Source organism: Lolium perenne, chromosome 1 (genome assembly GCF_019359855.2).
Source record: "Lolium perenne isolate Kyuss_39 chromosome 1, Kyuss_2.0, whole genome shotgun sequence".
Taxonomy (NCBI): Eukaryota; Viridiplantae; Streptophyta; class Magnoliopsida; order Poales; family Poaceae; genus Lolium; species Lolium perenne.
Window position 1 is genome coordinate 233,573,600 of NC_067244.2, and position 12,784 is coordinate 233,586,383.

The window sequence follows — 12,784 nt, forward strand, 5'->3', positions numbered from 1 at the left end:
CTGACTAATGTGACTCAACCATCATGCCTAGCGTGATGCCACTATTTTTTTTTGCATAGAAGAGAGATGGGAGGGGGAGATGATGAGATGGAGAGTGGTGATGGGTGGCGATTAAAGTAATGAATCTCACATTTCTAGCATCTGATTTTTCATTGTTTGCACACGTGCTAGATATTTTCTATGTAGTATACAACCCACTCGGGACTTTAAGCGAAAAAGTAAGGAGTATTCGGTAAAGCCTCAACTTCTTCTATTGATCATCGTCAACTCAGTCTACTTCAAAGACATAATATTTATTACATCACATCCTACGACAATTTCTACATGTTTTTATTCAACACTCTTTTTTGCATAAACATGACAATACAGGTGGTTTTATGATCACAAAGGCACACCCTCCTTGAGTAAAGCCCTCCTTGCGACAGGCATCAGCACATGCACCGTTATTGCATGGAAAACCCTGATATCTGACGCTCTTCTGTTTGCAGGTCTTGGCTTCCGATCCTACAAAACAACCACCACAATATGGTGCACAAAAAACTTAAGTACCTACAATGATCCACCAAATAAAAATAGATAGATTTGTAATGTAGTAACGAGTTCATATATGAGTGGACAACATATAGATAAAGCATTGAGGAAGTTTCTTGCTTTTCATATGAAATTTCGAGATGTCACTTACCAAGAGCAAAGAGAAGTGGTGTGAGGAGAAGCATGCATAGCAGGATTGGCACTTTGATGACTCCCATGTCTTCACGAATAAAAAGTTGGAAAGGCAAGTGAGAAAGAATACGATATATGCAAATGAAAATAATCCACACCATATCTTATAGCCTTGGAAGGTCAGGAAAAAGAGTCAAAGATATGATTGTGATACCGTATCTGCAAGATATGTAGCTTCTGCAATTACGATATTCTATCTCAAAGATATCTATGAATATACATGAAATCAAATTGGAAGGAAGATCTAAACCACAAAATTTAAGGAGTATAATAATGTATACATTTAACTTCTACCTATTAAAGGTTTTCATAGGTGCATATATATCCATTTCACAAGGGAACATATGACATGCTAATAGGTTATTTGTCAATAAGAATTCGTCTTATAATAGAGAAATAATATATTTTAAAAATCATGAAGTGTTCTTACCGAAAATAGTGTCAAAATAAATAAGGGCACAACTAGTTATAGGGCACCCGACAATGGAAATACCACCAATTGTTTCTAAGGGCATGAGAAGATACAATAAGCGAACCAGTATCCTAAGTAAAATTAGAGGCCCAAGCGGCCAGAGGAATTACGTTTCAGCCTCCCAACTATTTTTAGACTCGCGTGGCTCGTTGTCTAGACGACAATTAGAAAGACCAGCTTCTTGAAGCTTCGGCGTAGTGCCAACACCTCCAATAAACACCGTTAAAACTACACCATTAGGAAGCATTCATGTTAGGTGTTTCCCATCGGCTCCACTGCTATTGAATATATTTTTACTATTGTAAACGTAGAATGTTAATAACTAATATTGTATCACCAATATAGCCAACCGTTCTTCTGTATATAAGGGGTGCGGTCTAGGAATCATTTGTACTAGTTCTACACACAATCCAATTTAGAAGCACTAGGCTTTACATCCTCAAAGTACGACCGGACCTTGGTAAATACACTTGTAACTTTGGTGCCAAGATTTCCAAAACAAACTTGCTTTTCCTCGACATTTTTCTCACCCCTTGAGGTAAGTAGCTGTTGGTGTCGCAAATGTGATCCCACCAGGATTCTCACCTAGGATTCTATCTAGAGCCTTGGGTGTCATGTGGACTCTCTCTTGTCCTATAAATGTTCATTTTCAGTTGGAACGAGCATTACAAAAATTCCTAGTCCGTTTGAGGTATGGAAAGTTCCTATAAATCCAAATTAAGAAAAACGAGGTTTCTGTTTTCCAAACATAGATACCAATACAATGAGATTACTTGGAGGATCACATGAATAATTGAAAGCAGTGGTATAAACTTATCACATTATGCAAATATGTGTGATTAAAGCATAATGAACTACAAAGTTCATCGGTACGATTACAAAAGTAACCCCATTGACGGTGCTTTGTCGGATGGCATCAGCAAAAAATAACACCAATTTTTTTGGGCCAGCATTTGAGCATTCTTGACGCCAAATATGGGTCGCGGATAATAATACATCATGGTAGACTTGAATTTTTAAATTTCAATGGTGTAGTTTGTGGTGGCTCACAAGTCATGCGCTCTGTAATGACGTGGTAGATGGATGGAGGCACTTATCACCGCGCCATAGACTGTTGGTGACATGTTGAATGGTCGCCCCATCACACTGACTAATGTGACTCGACCATCATGCCTAGCGTGATGCCACTATTTTTTTGCATAGAAGAGAGATGGGAGGGGGAGATGATGAGATGGAGAGTGGTGATGGGTGGCGATTAAAGTAATGAATCTCACATTTCTAGCATCTGATTTTTCATTGTTTGCACACGTGCTAGATATTTTCTATGTAGTATACAACCCACTCGGGACTTTAAGCTAAAAAGTAAGGAGTATTCGGTAAAGCCTCAACTTCTTCTATTGATCATCGTCAACTCAGTCTACTTCAAAGACATAATATTTATTACATCACATCCTACGACAATTTCTATATGTTTTTATTCAACACTCTTTTTTGCATAAACATGACAATACAGGTGGTTTTATGATCACAAAGGCACACCCTCCTTGAGTAAAGCCCTCCTTGCGACAGGCATCAGCACATGCACCGTTATTGCATGGAAAACCCTGATATCTGACGCTCTTCTGTTTGCAGGTCTTGGCTTCCGATCCTACAAAACAACCACCACAATATGGTGCACGAAAAAACTTAAGTACCTACAATGATCCACCAAATAAAAATAGATAGACTTGTAATGGAGTAACAAGTTCATATATGAGTGGACAACATATAGATAAAGCATTGAGGAAGTTTCTTGCTTTTCATATGAAATTTCCAGATGTCACTTACCAAGAGCAAAGAGAAGTGGTGTGAGGAGAAGCATGCATAGCAGGATTGGCACTTTGACGACTCCCATGTCTTCACGAATAAAAAGTTGGAAAGGCAAGTGAGAAAGAATACGATAGATGCAAATGAAAATAATCCACACCATATCTTATAGCCTTGGAGGGTCCGGAAAAAGAGTCAAAGATATGATTGTGATACCGTATCTGCAAGATATGTAGCTTCTGCAATTACGATATTCTATCTCAAAGATATCTATGAATATACATGAAATCAAATTGGAAGGAAGATCTAAACCACAAAATTTAAGGAGTATAATAATGTATACATTTAACTTCTACCTATTAAAGGTTTTCGTAGGTGCATATATATCCATTTCACAAGGGAACATATGACATGCTAGTAGGTTATTTGTCAATAAGAATTCGTCTTATAATAGAGAAATAATATATTTTAAAAATCATGAAGTGTTCTTACCGAAAATAGTGTCAAAATAAATAAGGGCACAACTAGTTATAGGGCACCCGACAATGGAAATACCACCAATTGTTTCTAAGGGCATGAGAAGATACAATAAGCGAACAAGTATCCTAAGTAAAATTAGAGGCCCAAGCGGCCACAGGAATTATGTTTCAGCCTCCCAACTATTTTTAGACTCGCGTGGCTCGTTGTCTAGATGACAATTAGAAAGACCAGCTTCTTGAAGCTTCGGCGTAGTGCCAACACCTCCAATCAACACCGTTAAAACTACACCATTAGGAAGCATTCATGTTAGGTGTTTCACATCGGCTCCACTGCTATTGAATATATTTTTACTATTGTAAACATAGAATGTTAATAACTAATATTGTATCACCAATATAGCCAACCGTTCTTCTGTATATAAGGGGTGCGGTCTAGGAATCATTTGTACTAGTTCTACACACAATCCAATTTAGAAGCACTAGGCTTTACATCCTCAAAGTACGACCGAACCTTGGTAAATACACTTGTCACTTTAGTGCCAAGATTTCCAAAACAAACTAGCTTTTCCTCGACATTTTTCTCACCCCTTGAGGTAAGTAGCTGTTGGTGTCGCAAATGTGATCCCACCAGGATTCTCACCTAGGATTCTATCTAGAGCCTTGGGTGTCATGTGGACTCTGTCTTGTCCTATAAATGTTCATTTTCAGTTGGAACGAGCATTACAAAAATTCCTAGTCCGTTTGAGGTATGGAAAGTTCCTATAAATCCAAATTAAGAAAAATGAGGTTTCTATTTTCCAAACATAGATACCAATACAATGAGATTACTTGGAGGATCACATGAATAATTGAAAGCAGTAGTATAAACTTATCACATTATGCAAATATGTGTGATTAAAGCATAATGAACTACAAAGTTCATCGGTACGATTACAAAAGTAACCGCATTGACGGTGCTTTGTCGGATGGCATCAGCAAAAAATAACACCAATTTTTTTGGGCCAGCATTTGAGCATTCTTGACGCCAAATATGGGTCGCGGATAATAATACATCATGGTAGACTTGAATTTTTAAATTTTCATGGTGTAGTTTGTGGTGGCTAACAAGTCATGCGCTCTGTAATGACGTGGTAGATGGATGGAGGCACTTATCACCGCGCCATAGACTGTTGGTGACATTTTGAATGGTCGCCCCATCACACTGACTAATGTGACTCAACCATCATGCCTAGCGTGATGCCACTATTTTTTTTGCATAGAAGGGAGATGGGAGGGGGAGATGATGAGATGGAGAGTGGTGATGGGTGGCGATTAAAGTAATTGAATCTCACATTTCTAGCATCTGATTTTTCATTGTTTGCACACGTGCTAGATATTTTCTATGTAGTATACAACCCACTCGGGACTTTAAGCTAAAAAGTAAGGAGTATTCGGTAAAGCCTCAACTTCTTCTATTGATCATCGTCAACTCAGTCTACTTCAAAGACATAATATTTATTACATCACATCCTACGACAATTTCTATATGTTTTTATTCAACACTCTTTTTTGCATAAACATGACAATACAGGTGGTTTTATGATCACAAAGGCACACCCTCCTTGAGTAAAGCCCTCCTTGCGACAGGCATCAGCACATGCACCGTTATTGCATGGAAAACCCTGATATCTGACGCTCTTCTGTTTGCAGGTTTTGGCTTCCGATCCTACAAAACAACCACCACAATATGGTGCATGAAAAAACTTAAGTACCTACAATGATCCACCAAATAAAAATAGATAGATTTGTAATGGAGTAACAAGTTCATATATGAGTGGACAACATATAGATAAAGCATTGAGGAAGTTTCTTGCTTTTCATATGAAATTTCCAGATGTCACTTACCAAGAGCAAAGAGAAGTGGTGTGAGGAGAAGCATGCATAGCAGGATTGGCACTTTGACGACTCCCATGTCTTCACGAATAAAAAGTTGGAAAGGCAAGTGAGAAAGAATACGATAGATGCAAATGAAAATAATCCACACCATATCTTATAGCCTTGGAAGGTCAGGAAAAAGAGTCAAAGATATGATTGTGATACCGTATCTGCAAGATATGTAGCTTCTGCAATTATGATATTCTATCTCAAAGATATCTATGAATATACATGAAATCAAATTGGAAGGAAGATCTAAACCACAAAATTTAAGGAGTATAATAATGTATACATTTAACTTCTACCTATTAAAGGTTTTCGTAGGTGCATATATATCCATTTCAAAAGGGAACATATGACATGCTAATAGGTTATTTGTCAATAAGAATTCGTCTTATAATAGAGAAATAATATATTTTAAAAATCATGAAGTGTTCTTACCGAAAATAGTGTCAAAATAAATAAGGGCACAACTAGTTATAGGGCACCCGACAATGGAAATACCACCAATTGTTTCTAAGGGCATGAGAAGATACAATAAGCGAACAAGTATCCTAAGTAAAATTAGAGGCCCAAGCGGCCACAGGAATTACGTTTCAGCCTCCCAACTATTTTTAGACTCGCGTGGCTCGTTGTCTAGATGACAATTAGAAAGACCAGCTTCTTGAAGCTTCGGCGTAGTGCCAACACCTCCAATCAACACCGTTAAAACTACACCATTAGGAAGCATTCATGTTAGGTGTTTCCCGTCGGCTCCACTGCTATTGAATATATTTTTACTAGTGTAAACGTAGAATGTTAATAACTAATATTGTATCACCAATATAGCCAACCGTTCTTCTGTATATAAGGGGTGCGGTCTAGGAATCATTTGTACTAGTTCTACACACAATCCAATTTAGAAGCACTAGGCTTTACATCCTCAAAGTACGACCGAACCTTGGTAAATACACTTGTCACTTTGGTGCCAAGATTTCCAAAACAAACTAGCTTTTCCTCGACATTTTTCTCACCCCTTGAGGTAAGTAGCTGTTGGTGTCGCAAATGTGATCCCACCAGGATTCTCACCTAGGATTCTATCTAGAGCCTTGGGTGTCATGTGGACTCTGTCTTGTCCTATAAATGTTCATTTTCAGTTGGAACGAGCATTACAAAAATTCCTAGTCCGTTTGAGGTATGGAAAGTTCCTATAAATCCAAATTAAGAAAAACGAGGTTTCTGTTTTCCAAACATAGATACCAATACAATGACATTACTTGGAGGATCACATGAATCATTGAAAGCAGTGGTATAAACTTATCACATTATGCAAATATGTGTGATTAAAGCATAATGAACTACAAAGTTCATCTGTACGATTACAAAAGTAACCCCATTGACGGTGCTTTGTCGGATGGCATCAGCAAAAAATAACACCAATTTTTTTGGGCCAGCATTTGAGCATTCTTGACGCCAAATATGGGTCACGGATAATAATACATCATGGTAGACTTGAATTTTCAAATTTTCATGGTGTAGTTTGTGGTGACTAACAAGTCATGCGCTCTGTAATGACGTGGTAGATGGATGGAGGCAGTTATCACCGCGCCATAGACTGTTGGTGACATGTTGAATGGTCGCCCCATCACACTGACTAATGTGACTCAACCATCATGCCTAGCGTGATGCCACTATTTTTTTTGCATAGAAGAGAGATGGGAGGGGGAGATGATGAGATGGAGAGTGGTGATGGGTGGCGATTAAAGTAATTGAATCTCATATTTCTAGCATCGGATTTTTCATTGTTTGCAAACGTGCTAGATATTTTCTATGTAGTATACAACCCACTCGGGACTTTAAGCGAAAAAGTAAGGAGTATTCGGTAAAGCCTCAACTTCTTCTATTGATCATCGTCAACTCAGTCTACTTCAAAGACATAATATTTATTACATCACATCCTACGACAATTTCTACATGTTTTTATTCAACACTCTTTTTTGCATAAACATGACAATACAGGTGGTTTTATGATCACAAAGGCACACCCTCCTTGAGTAAAGCCCTCCTTGCGACAGGCATCATCACATGCACCGTTATTGCATGGAAAACCCTGATATCTGACGCTCTTCTGTTTGCAGGTCTTGGCTTCCGATCCTACAAAACAACCACCACAATATGGTGCACGAAAAAACTTAAGTACCTACAATGATCCACCAAATAAAAATAGATAGATTTGTACTGGAGTAACGAGTTCATTTATGAGTGGACAACATATAGATAAAGCATTGAGGAAGTTTCTTGCTTTTCATATGAAATTTCCAGATGTCACTTACCAAGAGCAAAGAGAAGTGGTGTGAGGAGAAGCATGCATAGCAGGATTGGCACTTTGACGACTCCCATGTCTTCACGAATAAAAAGTTGGAAAGGCAAGTGAGAAAGAATACGATAGATGCAAATGAAAGTAATCCACACCATATCTTATAGCCTTGGAGGGTCCGGAAAAAGAGTCAAAGATATGATTGTGATACCGTATCTGCAAGATATGTAGCTTCTGCAATTACGATATTCTATCTCAAAGATATCTATGAATATACATGAAATCAAATTGGAAGGAAGATCTAAACCACAAAATTTAAGGAGTATAATAATGTATACATTTAACTTCTACCTATTAAAGGTTTTCGTAGGTGCATATATATCCATTTCACAATGGAACATATGACATGCTAATAATAGGTTATTTGTCAATAAGAATTCGTCTTATAATAGAGAAATAATATATTTTAAAAATAATGAAGTGTTCTTACCAAAAATAGTGTCAAAATAAATAAGGGCACAACTAGTTATAGGGCACCCGACAATGGAAATACCACCAATTGTTTCTAACGGCATGAGAAGATACAATAAGCGAACAAGTATCCTAAGTAAAATTAGAGGCCCAAGCGGCCACAGGAATTATGTTTCAGCCTCCCAACTATTTTTAGACTCGCGTGGCTCGTTGTCTAGACGAAAATTAGAAAGACCAGCTTCTTGAAGCTTCGGCGTAGTGCCAACACCTCCAATCAACACCGTTAAAACTTCCATTAGGAAGCATTCATTTTAGGTGTTTCCCATCGGCTCCACTGCTATAGAATATATTTTTACTATTGTAAACGTAGAATGTTAATAACTAATATTGTATCACCAATATAGCCAACCGTTCTTCTGTATATAAGGGGTGCGGCCTAGGAATCATTTGTACTAGTTGTACACACAATCCAATTTAGAAGCACTAGACTTTACCTCCTCAAAGTACGACCGAACCTTGGTAAATACACTTTTCACTTTGGTGCCAAGATTTCCAAATCAAACTTGCTTTTCCCCAACATTTTTCTCACCCCTTGAGGTAAGTAGCTGTTGGTGTCGCGAATGTGATCCCACAAGGATTCTCACGTAGGATTCTATCTAGAGCCTTGGGTGTCACGTGGACTCTGTCTTGTCCTTGAAATTTTCATTTTCAGTTGGAACGAGCATTACAAAAATTCCTAGTCCGTTTGAGGTATGGAAAGTTCCTATAAATCCAAATTATGAAAAGCGAGTTTTCTGTTTTCAGAACATTGATACCAATACAATGAGATTACTTGGAGGATCACCTGAATCATTGAAAGCAGTGGTATAAACTTATCACATGATGCAAATATGTGTGATTAAAGCATAATGAACTACAAAGTTCATCGGTACGATTGCAAAAGTAACCTCATTCACGGTGCTTTGTCGGATGGCATCAGCAAAAAATACACCAATTTTTTTTTGCCAGCATTTGAGCATTCTTGACGCCAAATATGGGTCGCGGATAATAATACACCATGGTAGATTTGAATTTTTTAATTTTCATGGTGTAGTTGGTGGTGGCTAACAAGTCATGCGCTCTGTAATGACGTGGTAGATGGATGGAGGCACTTATCACCGTGCCATAGACTGTTGGTGACATGTTGAATGGTCGCCCCATCACACTGGCTAATGTGACTCAACCATCATGCCTAGCGTGATGCCACTATTTTTTTTTGCATAAAAGAGAGATGGGAGGGGGAGATGATGAGATGGAGAGTGGTGATGGGTGGCGATTAAAGTAATTGAATCTCACATTTCTAGCATCTGATTTTTCATTGTTTGCACACGTGCTAGATATTTTGTATGTAGTATACAACCCACTCGGCACTTTAAGCGAAAAAGTAAGGAGTATTCGGTAAAGCCTCAACTTCTTCTATTGATCATCATCAAATCAGTCTACTTAAAAGACATAATATTTATTACATCACATCCTACGACAATTTCTACATGTTTTTATTCAACACTCTTTTTTGCATAAACATGATAATACAGGTGGTTTTATGATCACCAAGGCACACCCTCCTTGAGTAAAGCCCTCCTTGTGACAGGCATCAGCACATGGACCGTTATTGCATGGAAAACCCTGATATCTGACGCTCTTCTGTTTGCAGGTATTGGCTTCCGATCCTACAAAACAACCACCACAATATGGTGCACGAAAAAACTTAAGTACCTACAATGATCGACAAAATAAAAATAGATAGATTTGTAATGGAGTAACGAGTTCATATATGAGTGGCCAACATATAGATAAAGCATTGAGGAAGTTTCTTGCTTTTCATATGAAATTTCCAGATGTCACTTACCAAGAGCAAAGAGAAGTGGTGTGAGGAGAAGCATGCATAGCAGGATTGGCACTTTGACGACTTCCATGTCTTCACGAATAAAAAGTTGGAAAGGCAAGTGAGAAAGAATACGATAGATGCAAATGAAAATAATCCACACCATATCTTATAGCCTTGGAAGGTCGGGAAAAAGAGTCAAAGATATGATTGTGATACCGTATCTGCAAGATATGTAGCTTCTGCAATTACGATATTCTATCTCAAAGATATCTATGAATATACATGAAATCAAATTGGAAGGAAGATCTAAACCACAAAATTTAAGGAGTATAATAATGTATACATTTAACTTCTACCTATTAAAGGTTTTCGTAGGTGCATATATATCCATTTCACAAGGCAACATATGACATGCTAATAGGTTATTTGTCAATAAGAATTCGTCTTATAATAGAGAAATATTATATTTTAAAAATCAAGAAGTGTTCTTACCGAAAATAGTGTCAAAATAAAGAAGGGCACAACTAGTTATAGGGCACCCGACAATGGAAATACCACCAATTGTTTCTAAGGGCATGAGAAGATCCAATAAGCGAAGAAGTATCCTAAGTAAAATTAGAGGCCCAAGCGGCCACAGGAATTACGTTTCAGCCTCCCAACTATTTTTAGACTCGCGTGGCTCGTTGTCTAGACGACAATTATAAAGACCAGCTTCTTGAAGCTTCGGCGTAGTGCCAACACCTCCAATAAACACCGTTAAAACTACCATTAGGAAGCATTCATGTTAGGTGTTTCCCATCGGCTCCACTGCTATTGAATATTTTTACTATTGTAAACATAGAATGTTAATAACAAATATTGTATCACCAATATAGCCAACCGTTCTTCTGCATATAAGGGGTGCGGCCTAGGAATCATTTGTACTAGTTGTACACACAATCCAATTTAGAAGCACTAGGCTTTACATCCTCAAAGTACGACCGAACCTTGGTAAATACACTTGTCACTTTGGTGCTAAGATTTCCAAATCAAACTTGCTTTTCCCCGACATTTTTCTCACCCCTTGAGGTAAGTAGCTGTTGGTGTCGCGAATGTGATCCCACCAGGATTGTCACCTAGGATTCTATCTAGAGCCTTGGGTGTCACGTGGACTCTGTCTTGTCCTTGAAATGTTATTTTTCAGTTGGAACGAGCATTACAAAAATTCCTAGTCCGTTTGAGGTATGGAAAGTTCCTATAAATCCAAATTATGAAAAATGAGGTTTCTGTTTTCCAAACATAGATACCAATACAATGAGATTACTTGGAGGATCACATGAATCATTGAAAGCAGTGGTATAAACTTATCACATGATGCAAATATGTGTGATTAAAGCATAATGAATTACAAAGTTCATCGGTACGATTACAAAAGTAACCCCATTCACGGTGCTTTGTCGGATGGCATCAACAAAAAATAACACCAATTTTTTTGGGCCAGCATTTGAGCATTCTTGATGCCAAATATGGGTCGCGGATAATAATACATCATGTTAGACTTGAATTTTTAATTTTCATGGTGTAGTTTGTGGTGGCTAACAAGTCATGCGCTCTGTAATGACGTGGTAGATGGATGGAGGCACTTATTACCGCACCATAGACTGTTGGTGACATGTTGAATGGTCGCCCCATCACACTGACTAATGTGACTCAACCATCATGCCTAGCGTGATGCCTCTATTTTTTTGCATAGAAGAGAGATGGGAGGGGGAGATGATGAGATGGAGAGTGGTGATGGGTGGCGATTAAAGTAATTGAATCTCACATTTCTAGCATCTGATTTTTCATTGTTTGCACACGTGCTAGATATTTTCTATGTAGTATACAACCAACTCGGCACTTTAAGCGAAAAAGTAAGGAGTATTCGGTAAAGCCTCAGCTTCTTCTATTGATCATCGTCAACTCAGTCTACTTCATAGACATAATATTTATTACATCACATCCTACGACAATTTCTATATGTTTTTATTCAACACTCTTTTTTGCATAAACATGACAATACAGGTGGTTTTATGATCACCAAGGCACACCCTCCTTGAGTAAAGCCCTCCTTGTGACAGGCATCAGCACATGGACCGTTATTGCATGGAAAACCCTGATATCTGACGCTCTTCTGTTTGCAGGTCTTGGCTTCCGATCCTACAAAACAACCACCACAATATGGTGCACGAAAAAACTTAAGTACCTACAATGATCCACAAAATAAAAATAGATAGATTTTTAATGGAGTAACGAGTTCATATATGAGTGGCCAACATATAGATAAAGCATTGAGGAAGTTTCTTGCTTTTCATATGAAATTTCCAGATGTCACTTGCCAAGAGCAAAGAGAAGTGGTGTGAGGAGAAGCATGCATAGCAGGATTGGCACTTTGACGACTCCCATGTCTTCACGAATAAAAAGTTGGAAAGGCAAGTGAGAAAGAATACGATAGATGCAAATGAAAATAATCCACACCATATCTTATAGCCTTGGAAGGTCGGGAAAAAGAGTCAAAGATATGATTGTGATACCGTATCTGCAAGATATGTAGCTTCTGCAATTACGATATTCTATCTCAAAGATATCTATGAATATACATGAAATCAAATTGGAAGGAAGATCTAAACCACAAAATTTAAGGAGTATAATAATGTATACATTTAAATTCTACCTATTAAAGGTTTTCGTAGGTGCATATATATCCATTTCACAAGGGAACATATGACATGCTAATA

General features: G+C 37.9%; 2 long non-coding RNA genes across 2 annotated transcripts; both read right to left on the reverse strand.

Moving 5' to 3' along the window:
- Positions 1 to 233: 233 nt before the first annotated feature.
- On the reverse strand, positions 234 to 768 carry LOC127321374 (uncharacterized). Its single transcript, XR_007864030.2, has 2 exons — positions 683 to 768; positions 234 to 504 (listed from the first exon to the last, which is right to left on the reverse strand). It is a non-coding gene; the product is annotated as an uncharacterized lncRNA (long non-coding RNA).
- A 6,488-nt stretch (positions 769 to 7,256) lies between these two features.
- On the reverse strand, positions 7,257 to 7,793 carry LOC127321409 (uncharacterized). Its single transcript, XR_007864079.2, has 2 exons — positions 7,707 to 7,793; positions 7,257 to 7,527 (listed from the first exon to the last, which is right to left on the reverse strand). It is a non-coding gene; the product is annotated as an uncharacterized lncRNA (long non-coding RNA).
- Positions 7,794 to 12,784: the final 4,991 nt, after the last annotated feature.